This window comes from Perna viridis, chromosome 4 (assembly GCF_037379345.1).
Source record: "Perna viridis isolate PV_CMFRI_1.1 ecotype Kerala chromosome 4, ASM3737934v1, whole genome shotgun sequence".
Classification (NCBI taxonomy): Eukaryota; Metazoa; Mollusca; class Bivalvia; order Mytilida; family Mytilidae; genus Perna; species Perna viridis.
The window spans coordinates 43,737,989-43,750,304 of NC_142448.1; the positions used below are offsets into that span (position 1 = coordinate 43,737,989).

Sequence of the window (12,316 nt, forward strand, 5' to 3'; positions counted from 1 at the left end):
TCTGTTTCTTTTTGAGGAATAACATTTAAGATATTGTATATAATTTCATGTTTTGTTTCTATTTTGATAAACTGTATAATCAAAGACTTTAGTCCTCAAAGAGTAATCAAGGGAAACAAGATTCTAACGGAAATCAAACAAATGTAACCCAAGGACAAAATCCAAACATGGAAAACACACAATCACAAAATGGTACGAACTCAAGCGAAGTTGGATATGCTCTAAAATCGGGTGACTTCGTGATGACCCAAATGTTTCTCAATCAAAACAAGTCGGAGACTTTGCTTTTCTCATCTATATTACACAAAGTTCAATGCTAACCAATTATTTCATCTTTTTATGTATACTTACCACTCTTATTCAAGTAAAAAACAGACGTAGAACACGTCAAAAGTTACCAATAGTTTAGAATAAGGATTAACGGACTTTTTGTTCATTTTTTGGTTGGTTTTGCGACTGCTATAAAAATTCAAACAAATTTTTTATCAATTGTATATCAACCGATTTCGAGTCCGCCATATTGAGCTGTGGGTAACTTAAGTTACCCTAAGCCGTTTAATCACAGTGACATGTGTAGGATATTTAAAGGTACATTTCGATCTCGTATGCCTGAAAGCTAGAAATGACTGTTAGTATGGCACCTATCTGGGCCATGTGGTGTAGTAATACATCATTATGCAAATGATATACGAATGTACAGCACTAAATTTACGAGAGGAATAGTACGACATAATGCACTTTATGAGAAACAGTCAGCTGCTACAGAGAAGAGAACCAAACTTTTTCTTTATCTTCGTAAGTATTGTATTTATCTAAATGCGAATGCTGTACTACTCTCAATTAATATGTCCACTAAAAATCACATTTTATTTTTGAATTTTGCTCATTCAGCCTGGTCAATTTTTTGTACGAATTTAAACAGATGTGTATCTCAGTGCAATCTTAGATTATTCACATAAATTGGAAAAAAAGTTGGGTCATGCTTTCTGGTACTGAACTAAAACTCAAGAAATTGATGAATTTCAAAAACACAGTAAAACGATCATCATACATGGATCAACGAAGCAGTAAACAAGCAGATCGATAGTGTAACATTGTAAATATGCTATAGTACACAGTTAAAACTACCAACATACATGGATCAACGAACACCCAGATTAATTGAGTAACATTATAAAATGTGCTATAACCATAGGTAAGGTATGTCTATAATAGGATTTGAAATATAATACAATGCTAACTGATTGGGTTATAATTACGGATATCGTAATTTTATGTAAACTATAGAGATAGCTTATTTCTGCAAACAGTTAAAATACATATTGTATCAGAAGAGAAAAAATGGCTTGCAAACCGGAACAGTATAGACAACTTATTGTTTACTTTCAAACAAGACTAGAGTTATATAGTCAAACAAAAGAAGAGGATATTACTAAATGTCGTTCGGGGTACAATATTTCTAATTTACACTAAAAAGAAGGTAATATGAATTTGCAAGTCATGGTATTACAACACTTCATAAATAAGGCGTGTCTGGATTTCACTTGTTGAAGACTTTTTTTTTTTTATCTCTTTTCACTTGGCATTCTATTGAAGTGATTCAGTTTCAGGTAGATTAACTTTTGTATTACAACTTTCGCTGAACAACAATATATTCGGACAATATATTCTAATGATGCAGTGTTTGTAGTTCCATGGACCTATCTGTATGTACCAAGGAGATTACTATATTGGAAGGCGTCAACTGTGGAATTGAGTAAAATACTGACAATGCATACGTCTTGATTGACAACAACAAATTTTCAAATCCTTGGTAACGTTATCTGAGATCTAACAATTGACCCTTTCGTGCTAACTGTGCGATATTTGATGGGGATTTTTTTTGTTCTACCCAAGCCGTATCTCGTGGTAGTACATATTGAGCCTGCGCATAGACTTAGAATGCACAAAATTGTTAAAAATAAATCTGCTCATGCGTTAATCATGGAATTGCGTCCTTAAATGTTTGTTGTTACGTTGTATCCTCGTTACAAGGAATATTGCATTACAATATTCTGCAAAGTGTATGCCCTGATGTGAGGCAGGCGTAATCTATAAGCTGACGAAGTTGAATATATTGATGTTTTTAAGTCGATAATATTGTTTGCGACTCCTTGCACTCGTAGTTTCAGTACTTTACATTCGGATATGATTTGCATAATTATATATTGCTACTCCATCTTAAAGTGTTGTTTTTTGTTTTTTGTTTTTTTTTTTTGGTTTTTTTGCTTGTATTAGAACGGGAAGTTAGCATTAAAAGATGTAATGATCGGGATCTGAGAGTAGGTCAGAGCGTTTACACAGCAGCGCAGTCGCTAGTAGGACATATTATGACCGAGTTCGTCGGTCAGATATACCGAAAGCTGAGCTTCGTTACCAACACTAACTGGTTCTAGTAACCACCAACATCGACCGTGACAGGCCTGTAATGGTATTCAAGGATCGTTAAAAACGCCAATTAGATCAGTTGTTTAATCTGGTTCCTAATTTGCTTCCCTGGTCAATTTCATAAGCTATCCATAGCCTGGCAGCCCGGTTATATTTTCGTTCCATAAGTTTCTGTAAAATATATTTTTTGCAATTCTAGGGTCGCTTATGATATTGACCCGAGAACCAGATAGAAGGAACCCAAAGATCGCTAAATGTTTGAGAGAAACTTGTGGAACAAAGCATTACACGTAATTCCTGGTAACCAGTTGTTTTAATTGAAAACCATTCGGGTCATCACGGCAACGAGGGAGTAATCATATCAAGGGAACCAAGATTTTAGCGGAAGTCACCTGATTTTAGAGCATATGGCATTCATGTCATTTCGTATGTTGAAAGCAAGTCAGAATCAGTGGCACTGAATATTTGACGATTAGCGACTTTGAATACTTCAGTCTTTAATTTCTATATGTTGTTCATTGAAATATGGCATGCCTATTCCAGATTTACATCGACTAAAATTTTTCTTGATAATTTCGATTTTTTTCAACTGGTTGCCCATGTTTATCTTTTGACTACATGCATTTATCCCGTTTCGCATGCGAGACGGGAATTAGACTTCGTCCTTCAAAAAAAGTAATGTCAACTTTCACATCATTGTTCCCGGGTAGATCGGTACAACGAGGCCATCCTTTGTTGAAATATCAGCTAAATATTGATTTTTTACTCCATAAACTCAAAAACTGCCTTATTAATCACAACCACAACATGCTCTGCGTATGAACGTGTAAGCGATTATTATAGATAAAACATTAAAGGTCGATTAATCAAAATATGCTCTGATTCAGTAGTAAAAGTAATAGTTATCTGTAAGCAGTTCTTCATTCACAAGACTTAAAATGTACCATACATATTCCAATACCATGACTTGAGTTTGACTTAAAAGTCCGTTGCTATTAGTCGGTTGTTTTTTATTTCATTGTTTAGTAGATTTGAATTTGCTTGAAATATGCATTTTACATTACAAATATATACAATCTTTATTTGAAATCGAAGATCTTTACAGAATTCGAGGAATATATCAACTTGAGATTTTTATGATACCGAGCAATGACTGTTCGTTGACATGACAAGTCCCAAATTCAGTTAACTTTTCAGGCAGTGTTGTCTAGTCGGAAATCGTTGGAAGAATAATCAAGGGAACCAAGATTCTAGAGGAAATCAAACGAATGTAATCCAGGGACAAGACCAGACATGGAAAACAGACACACAACAAAGAACATAAATAACCAAAATAATACATAAAAAGCAACAAAAGTAAATGAGCCACTTCGACTCCACCAAAAAGTGGGAGCATTGACCAGGTGCACCGGTAAGGTAAACGTCCTCTGCTTTTTCTAGAAACACCTGCTGCCGAGTTGCTCATAATAAGTCAAGTTCGGGGTAGACGAAAGAGGAAAGGAAAACTACGGTATGACACAATGAACAAATCGGTTCTCATAGTGCAGATGACTACACCGTAACGATCCACGAGTTTATGATGACGACCATAAAACTTTCGTAGTGATGACTTCAATCATGTAACCCTGCTCCAGATGCCTAATGGTAAGAAATCTAGCACGATATAAAAAGTCTGCGTAGTTATAGCAAGTTGGGTTGTGATATAAAAACTCCACACGCACTGAAGGGTTGCTACAGATGAAAGGAAAGTTGACAATATAATATGAAAAGTCATCGCTTTTGTCTTTTGGCTTGGTTAATATTTTTCCTTTTATCTCTAAGTGTAGGTCAAGATATGAGGCTGACTTCACAGTGTCTGCAGTATCCTTTATCTCAAGTTATTTTGGGTAGACGCGTCGAAAGTACCAACTCCCCAGTCAGTGAGGAGATTAGCACAATTTGTTCCCATAGGAATACCGATCGTTTGTCGAAAAACGCTACCGCCACACGGGATAAATATGTTGTCAATAAAAAAAGAAGATTTGGGATCGTTTTGTTTTTTTTTCAAAAATATGAGGAATCTCTACCAAGTACCACATACATGTAACTAGGTGTGCCATCTTTTTTGGATAACAACGATGCATAATGCTTTTAATGTAAGAGTGTAACTTAGTATCGGGAAAAGAAGTATAAAGAGTTGAAAAATCATAGGTTTTAATGCTATTGTATTCTAATAATAATCTTAAATTGAGGGTTTCCAGATGATCTTTCGTTTTTTTTTTTTACCATCCACATGGTTTTAATACCACTAAGGGTGTAGCAAGTGTCGTGGTAGGACCGGAGACCCTCTTTGACAGTTGTGAATGTATAGAAGTATATTAAGTAAAAGAAATGTAGTAAAGTGGGATGTAAAGAATAAAGTTTAGTTTGAATGTAGTGAAGTCCTAGAGACTTTAGTACGAAAGGAAGATCATCATCTATGAAGACATCATCCATCTTAGGTGATATACAATGACGATGGCCATGATTCCTTATCCGTCTTGGTTTTGTCAAAAAAATTATCACATTATCGTGATTGTTATATTGGCTTGAAGGATTTCCTACACTTTTGATGTTGTTATTGCACCCGTAATGTATTGCAGTATCTACTTTGTGTATCCAGTAATCCCCTCTGTCCGTACGATAGCTATACTAAAGGACAGGAGTGTATTTTAATGGACATTGGGTACACTTGGAATCCATTGTAAATTTCTACGTGATCTATATTTAAAACTTTTTAAAGTTTCTTTCCTTCATTTATCAATGTGACGTTTGGTTCCAATTAAGGAAGGCGGTCTTTTATTGATGAATATGCTATGTAACCAAGCGGTAATATAGCTCCAGAAAAGGTTCCTTGACAACTTTTAGAGTTCCAATTTTACACGATTGTGGCCGATCACTCTTACTTGATTGGACATTTCCTCGATATATTTTGTGATTTCAATGTGATCATGTCCAACCCGCTTTGGAACTTCGACTCAAGTCCTCAAAGTCATTTTTATTTCTGTCCAACTTTATACTTTCCTATTTGGCTGTCTCTGTTCGGAGCTTGATCAAATTTGATAAAAAATTAGCTCTTGTATTTTGCCATTCAAGAATGCGAAAACACAGTGACCAACAAGTCGCGTCTAATTAAATTGAGCTTCACCGGGCGTATGCTCAAGATATACTCAGGTTACCGAAAGTCTGTGGGCCAAATTTGTATCGATGTTCGAGTATAGAATAGAATCACTTTTTCTAAAGTGGTGAAAGGACCTCTCACAATCGCACTAAGGAGAATTCGAAAGTGAATTTCTATCTAAATTAATGTTTGTAATCCTTTTGTACATAATTGCCTTTATACTAACAGAAAAACGACATTTAATCGGGGATTCCTGAAAAGATATGAAAACTGAAATTCCTCAAGTCGTCAATTTTAAGCAATCAGAGGATATTGAGGAAGGATTTGAAGATTTTGTTTTATGAAACCGGGTCCTGATTTCTGGGATAAAAAAATGAACATGAACCAAAAAGTTCTACCATTTGCAATAAAAGGAACTAAGCCTCTGTACCTTAGGATTTTTGCATTTTAGGTGAATAGAAATTTCAGTAAACAATCTATGATATAATTCAGGTGAAACAAGTCTGACTATTGGGCTGGGGAATATCCGCGGAGATCTCTAGTCCACAAGCATTGGCTCAACCAAGGTGAAAAACAAACAAGAACAAAAACAAAACATATCAAAGTGCTGAGGCACTGAGTCAAGAAAGACTTCATAAATATTCATGTAACCAAATTGCAAGCTTATTAAACCGACCAAAAACTTTGTCATTTTAAAGAGAACCATCTGTTTTAATGAAATCCATATCAATACTAATGTTTATTAATGTATTTATGGATCTTTTCTTTTATTGTTTTGGTATTTCTGGCTGTGTACTTTTATGTCCTCAAATTTCTTGACACTTTACTCCTAAACCAGCATTTCTTCAAAAAATATGATCTCCACTGTGAATCACTATCAATATTAGATGGATTTTCAAAGTAAGAAAAAATCCACACTTTGAAATTTTGGGTTGGAGATGCGTGAAGTATAAACGAATCCTGTGGACAAGGGCAGCTAGGTTGACCAAGGACCTAATCTAACGGGAGAAATGAGCAAAAAACTACTCCTTGTTTGTGCTCTCTTTGACAGTGATTTGTAATAGATTAAATGAACAAATATGTCAGTATTGTTAGTTTTCAGAATTTACTAAAGCTTGTCCTTGTCATTTGTTGTCTAGATTAGGCCCCGAGTTGAAAATGTCTAAACCATACAGGTTACAGACCACCAATTCAACCAATGAGCATTTGGAAAGTACGCAAAAATAGTCCTACGCAGAAATTACCCCAGTTCCTCATAGTGCTGTGAAAAAATTTCTCATCTTATTTAAAAAATTAAACAGTTTCTGAAAGGAAAAACATTTCTGTTCATTTTATAGGTGCATTTTGCTTCATGTGATGTGAAGCCTAATCTCCATAATGGTTTCAAAATATACCCCTATCTTGTGAAAACACTGGGATTTCCCATGCTATTTATAGACCCTTCACTTCCGGTGACCAGTACTGCACTGCAAGTCTGCTAACCCCACATGCCATTCTGAGGATTGTGAGCTGACATATGTAGAATCATGTTGATATATAGTCTTCTGCAGGTTAAAGTTAAGGTAAAGTCCAGAGAAGCCATTGAATATTGTGAAATTAGCATAGAAGCCTATGGGAAGTGGAATTAGTGGTTTCTAGCCTACACTTTTTTACAATAAATAATTGCCTTTCTCTAGGAATTTTTCAATTCAAACAAGGTTACAAACTCATGTTATCAAAACTACTATATTCTACTATAAGAAATATTCTTACATGTATATATAATTGTGTGCAAAATCAGGCAAAAATAGAGGCTGGGTGGTTATCATTATCCCAGATTTTTATTGGTTTTTAAGCCACCTAGTCAGTACTGGTTGATTGAAATTTTGCAAACAGTATTTGTGTAACATTATAATTTCTGTCCTATATTATAAAAAGATAATACAATACACATATATTACATTTTAGTGTTCTGACATGTTATTCTTAAAATATCTCTATCAGTTGTCTTAATTAAGAAAAAATAAACACTTCTTTCTCTAAAATAATTTAAATTTATCTTAAATAAAACATAACAAACTTTACAACAATGTAGTACAGTGTACTTCATGAACACATCTTTGTTTCAATAACTGTTAATAGCAGGTAACATAAGTAAGAGTAGAACAGGTTACTTTTCACCTCAATGACAGGATGTCATTGTTAAAACAACATCCCCTCATAACCAGGAAGATCATTAAAGTGGTTTGAAGTGGTGAGTTTAAAACAATAAATTAAAGTGAATTCATGTATTAGATAAAACTTCTAAATACAGAAACTGGAAAGTTTACTAATGATATTGCTTTAGGGCTTCTCCCATGTATGGTTTCTAGTTACTTGATGATTTATAATGATGTCTGGATCCTCCATTTCAAAATATCTGGATCAATCCCTGTATGTTGTTTTATTTATGATCAATTAATGTCACACTGTAAAGTATATAACAAATTTGATACATGCATTATTATATTACAAATATCATAATATCACGTATGAAATCTTTAATTAAAACTGTACTGCATATGCCAGTAACCATAGTTGGAGTGCGTGAACATGTATTTTCGTAGTTTTCAGTATAAATTTCTTGTTCACAGACATAAAAATGTAAACTGAAAATTTTGCTAAGACATATGACAACTGTTCTACACTAGCAATGTTTACAGTAGACCTATCACCAGTTCTGGAAATTTTAAATCATTGTGTACATTGGAAGTATATGAACAAACTTATGTATACCCCCACTTACCTAATACATTGTACATGTATGAATGTCCCTGAAAATCAGCTCTTAGGAAAGGTCTACCTTTGGGTGCCTTGATATCCATCATATTTTCAATCGACTTTCATGGCCATAGAATTTCTAACCTAATTGACTGTGTCTTTCATATGTCATGAAAATCCTGTATCTAACTTTTAAGATCTGCATTCTAAATGTATATCTTGACAATGCACTAAAAAAGAACCATATTGATAATCAATTATGACTTACATGTACATGGATATAATACACACGTACATTCCATACTGAATATTACATGCCAAAATCTGTATCACATGTGGTATTAACACAAGACTCATGTGTAAACCCACTTAGGGTTATTGGTCGCGGGGGGATACCGCATCAGATACAGATTTTGGCATGTCATGTTCATTAAAACATAAATTTTAATTATACTTCAAGTGTGTTCTGTGTAGAGTGTGATATAAGGTATGCAATATACAAAATGTAGGTCTAAGGGTGTGATATAGGGTATGCAATATAGGTCTAGGGGTGTGATATAGGGTATGCAATATAGGTCTAGGGGTGTGATATATGGTTTGCCATATAGGTCTAGGGATGTGATATATGGTATGCCATATACCCGGTAGGTCTATGTGTGTGATATATGGTATGCCATATAGGTCTAGGGGTGTGATATAGGGTATGCAATATAGGTCTAGGGGTGTGATATATGGTATGCCATATACCCGGTAGGTCTAAGGGTGTGATATATGGTATGCCATATAGGTCTAGAGATGTGATATAGGGTATGTAATATAGGTCTAGGGGTGTGATATACAGTATATGCGATATAGGTCTAGACCTAGGGGTGTGATATGGGGTATTTAAATCACAGGTCAGCCACAATGATAATGATTAAAAATTTGAGAATCCGTTATTAGAAGCTCCCGACATTCTCAATAGATTTTTGTCAAGGACGTAAAATAATTACATATAATTTAACCTACTTGTATATATGTCAAATTTCAAGGGGGATTTCCCTATTCCAGCCGGGATTTCGGATATATTTTGGGGGTTTTCGGAGTATTAGGGGGATTTCGGACATTAGTAATACCGAAGGACGTCTATTTATAGACTGAACTTGATTTAGAGATCGTCGGCAACTAAGGGCGTTTTTATTGCAGTGAAACCAGTTCCAGTTTTGTAAAAGGTTTCTGAAACCTTCCATTTATTTCGAAAACTGGTTTGAAACTGGTTTGAAACCTTTTTCAAACTTTTTGAAAACTAGTTTCAAACCGTAAAACTGAACTGGAACCGGTCTTTTATCAATAAATTCGCCCTAAATTACGAAACCAGGACAATTGTTAATTGTTAAATTATTATGATTTCAAAGCAGAGACATAAACAATGCCCTAATCGACGGTAAGGATAGAAGGAGGTCATGTGGTGTATTCATCACATTCAGTAGATAATCTTGATCTATCAAAAAGGGGTGGGTATCCATTGAAATAAAGTAATGTCCTTGAGACGCAAGTGGACACAGGGGCAATGACATTACACCTACACTTGTACATGTTCCTAAAATCCAAACTTCCACACCGACCCTAGACCTTTATTGTATACCCTATATCACGCCCATAGACCTATACCGCATACCGTATATCACACCCCTAAACCCATTTCAAGTTCCCTATATATCACACACACAGATATATATTGCATACCTTATATCACACCCCTAGACCTATATCGCATACTGTATATCACACCCATGGATCTATATTGCATTCTCTAAATCACACGCATAGACTTGTATGCCATACCCTATATCACACCCCTAGACATTGCATACCGTATATCACACCTTGCACAAACGCAATTGAAGTACATTTAGTATAGATAAAATATAAGAAAGAATGAACATGACATGCAAAAATCTGTTTGATATGCAGTATCAACCCTCGACCTATATCACCCCGCGGGCCAGTAGCCCTTGAATTGATACAAGAGTCTCCTGTTGATACTGCATCTGATACAGATTTTGGCATGTACTGTTCAGTATGGAATTTAAAGAAATGGTAGTACAATGTACATGTGTATTATAACCATGGAAGTCATAACTGATTATCAATACGGTTCTTTTTAGTACATTGTCAAGATATACATGTACCAGACACATTTATCTAGAATGCAGATCATAAAGTAAGAGACAATTATGTTAGAAATTCTATGTCCATGAAAGTGCATTGAAAATGTATTGGATATCAAAGCTACCATAAGTAGAGCTGATTTTCATGGACATTCTTACATGTACAATGTACTAGGTAAGTGTTGAAGGTATTTATTCATATACTTTGTATGTAAACAGTTATCTAAGATTTTCAAAAGTGGTAATAGGTATACTGTTTTTATTGCTAGTGTAGAACAGTGTAGTCATATTTCTAAGCAAAATTTGCAGTTTACATTTGTATGTCTGTGAACAAGAAATTTACACTGAAAACTACAAAAATACATGTGCATGTACTCTAACTATGGTTACTGGCATATGCAGTACAGTATCAATAATACTGAAATTATGATATTTGTAACATAGTAATACATGTATCTAATTTGTTTTCTACTTTACAATGTAGTTGTAATCATGCCAAGACAAACCGCTTCAGAATCCAACTTAAAACCCTGCCGAGATAATAGATACATTAATGACCACATCTGTACTATCATGTTACCAAAGATAATTAGTGCCTGTAGGGGGCAGACCAAACAATTTTTGGGGGTATTTCTTGGCATGGAGAAATGTTCGAGAGACTGAATACTTGTAATAATAATAATAAGATGAAACCGACAAAAAATACTATGTTTTCCCATTTCGTTTTGTGAACATAATAACATAAAAACTACCAACAACATTTGCACTTTGTTTGTGGTGATAAATAGATAAATAAATAAATAAAACCTCGACTTGTGTACCTCGGAATACCCTTCTATACATAGTATGAATAGCCGTAAAGTACAATGGATCAGTATGTCAATAAATAAGGGTGCTGGTCTCTTGGGACGATTTTGCTATGTATACCTAGGGCCCAGGATGTCTGCCCAGCGCTTGTTCTATTCCCTAATGTATGTTTTTTCTTTAAGAAATAAAATCAAGTCTTTACGATCTTTTTCCTATTTTTTACGATTTTTTAGGCTATTTTTATGAATAATTTTCATTGTCCGACGACGACCAGCCCCGTGCAGGTCCGGGTGTCAAAAGAATAGGCCTGCAGCAGCGCTAAGCTTGTCGTATAAGGCGACTAAATAGTGCTCAGAAACCTAGCCGGGGGCTAGGCGCTCTGCACACAGAGCAACTGGGATGTGTGCCCCAGGTGGTGGAATGGGGTACCCCTGGCATGTTACATGCTGGGGTTGTCAGGCTATAATACGGAAAACCTGACCGCAAACCATAGTGGTGCACCGTGTTGGGAAAGATGCCACGTTCCTCGCACGTTAAAGAACCCTGCTGTGGTATTCGATAGGAGTAGGAACCACTGCGCTCCGCCACAGGAGGCTAAATTCCCTATTTCTAGTGGCAATCAAAATTTGTCGACCCTACTGTCTTTGTGTCTCATCCCATTTTTCATTTCATCATCATTTCATCCATTTCATGTTCATCGTCTGAATATAGCTGAAATATTGCTGCTCGGACGTTAAACCCCAACAAACAACAAACAAACCGACGACGACCATGTTAAACCGTAGCTTTTGTGTAAATTTAAATTAGGTCGTTGGAAAGGCCTTGTAATCGGCTATTTTTATGTGCAGTGAAACCTGTCTAAACCGAACCCTAAATAATCCGAAAACCTGTCTTAATCAGATACTTTTTGAAGTCCCTTTGTATCAAATTAGCAATGTACGTGGTCACCGAGAGGATTATACATTTGTCCATGAATTTCATGAAGTCCAATTGCAATCCAAGAATAAGAAAAACTTTTGAATCAACACTATATTCCATGAAACAGTAGACAATA

General features: G+C 35.2%; 1 long non-coding RNA gene across 1 annotated transcript; it reads right to left on the reverse strand.

Moving 5' to 3' along the window:
• Positions 1–7,443: 7,443 nt before the first annotated feature.
• LOC148620202 (uncharacterized) lies at positions 7,444–9,231 on the reverse strand. The gene is made up of 2 exons (XR_015921742.1): positions 8,331–9,231; positions 7,444–8,013 (listed from the first exon to the last, which is right to left on the reverse strand). It is a non-coding gene; the product is annotated as an uncharacterized LOC148620202 (long non-coding RNA).
• Positions 9,232–12,316: the final 3,085 nt, after the last annotated feature.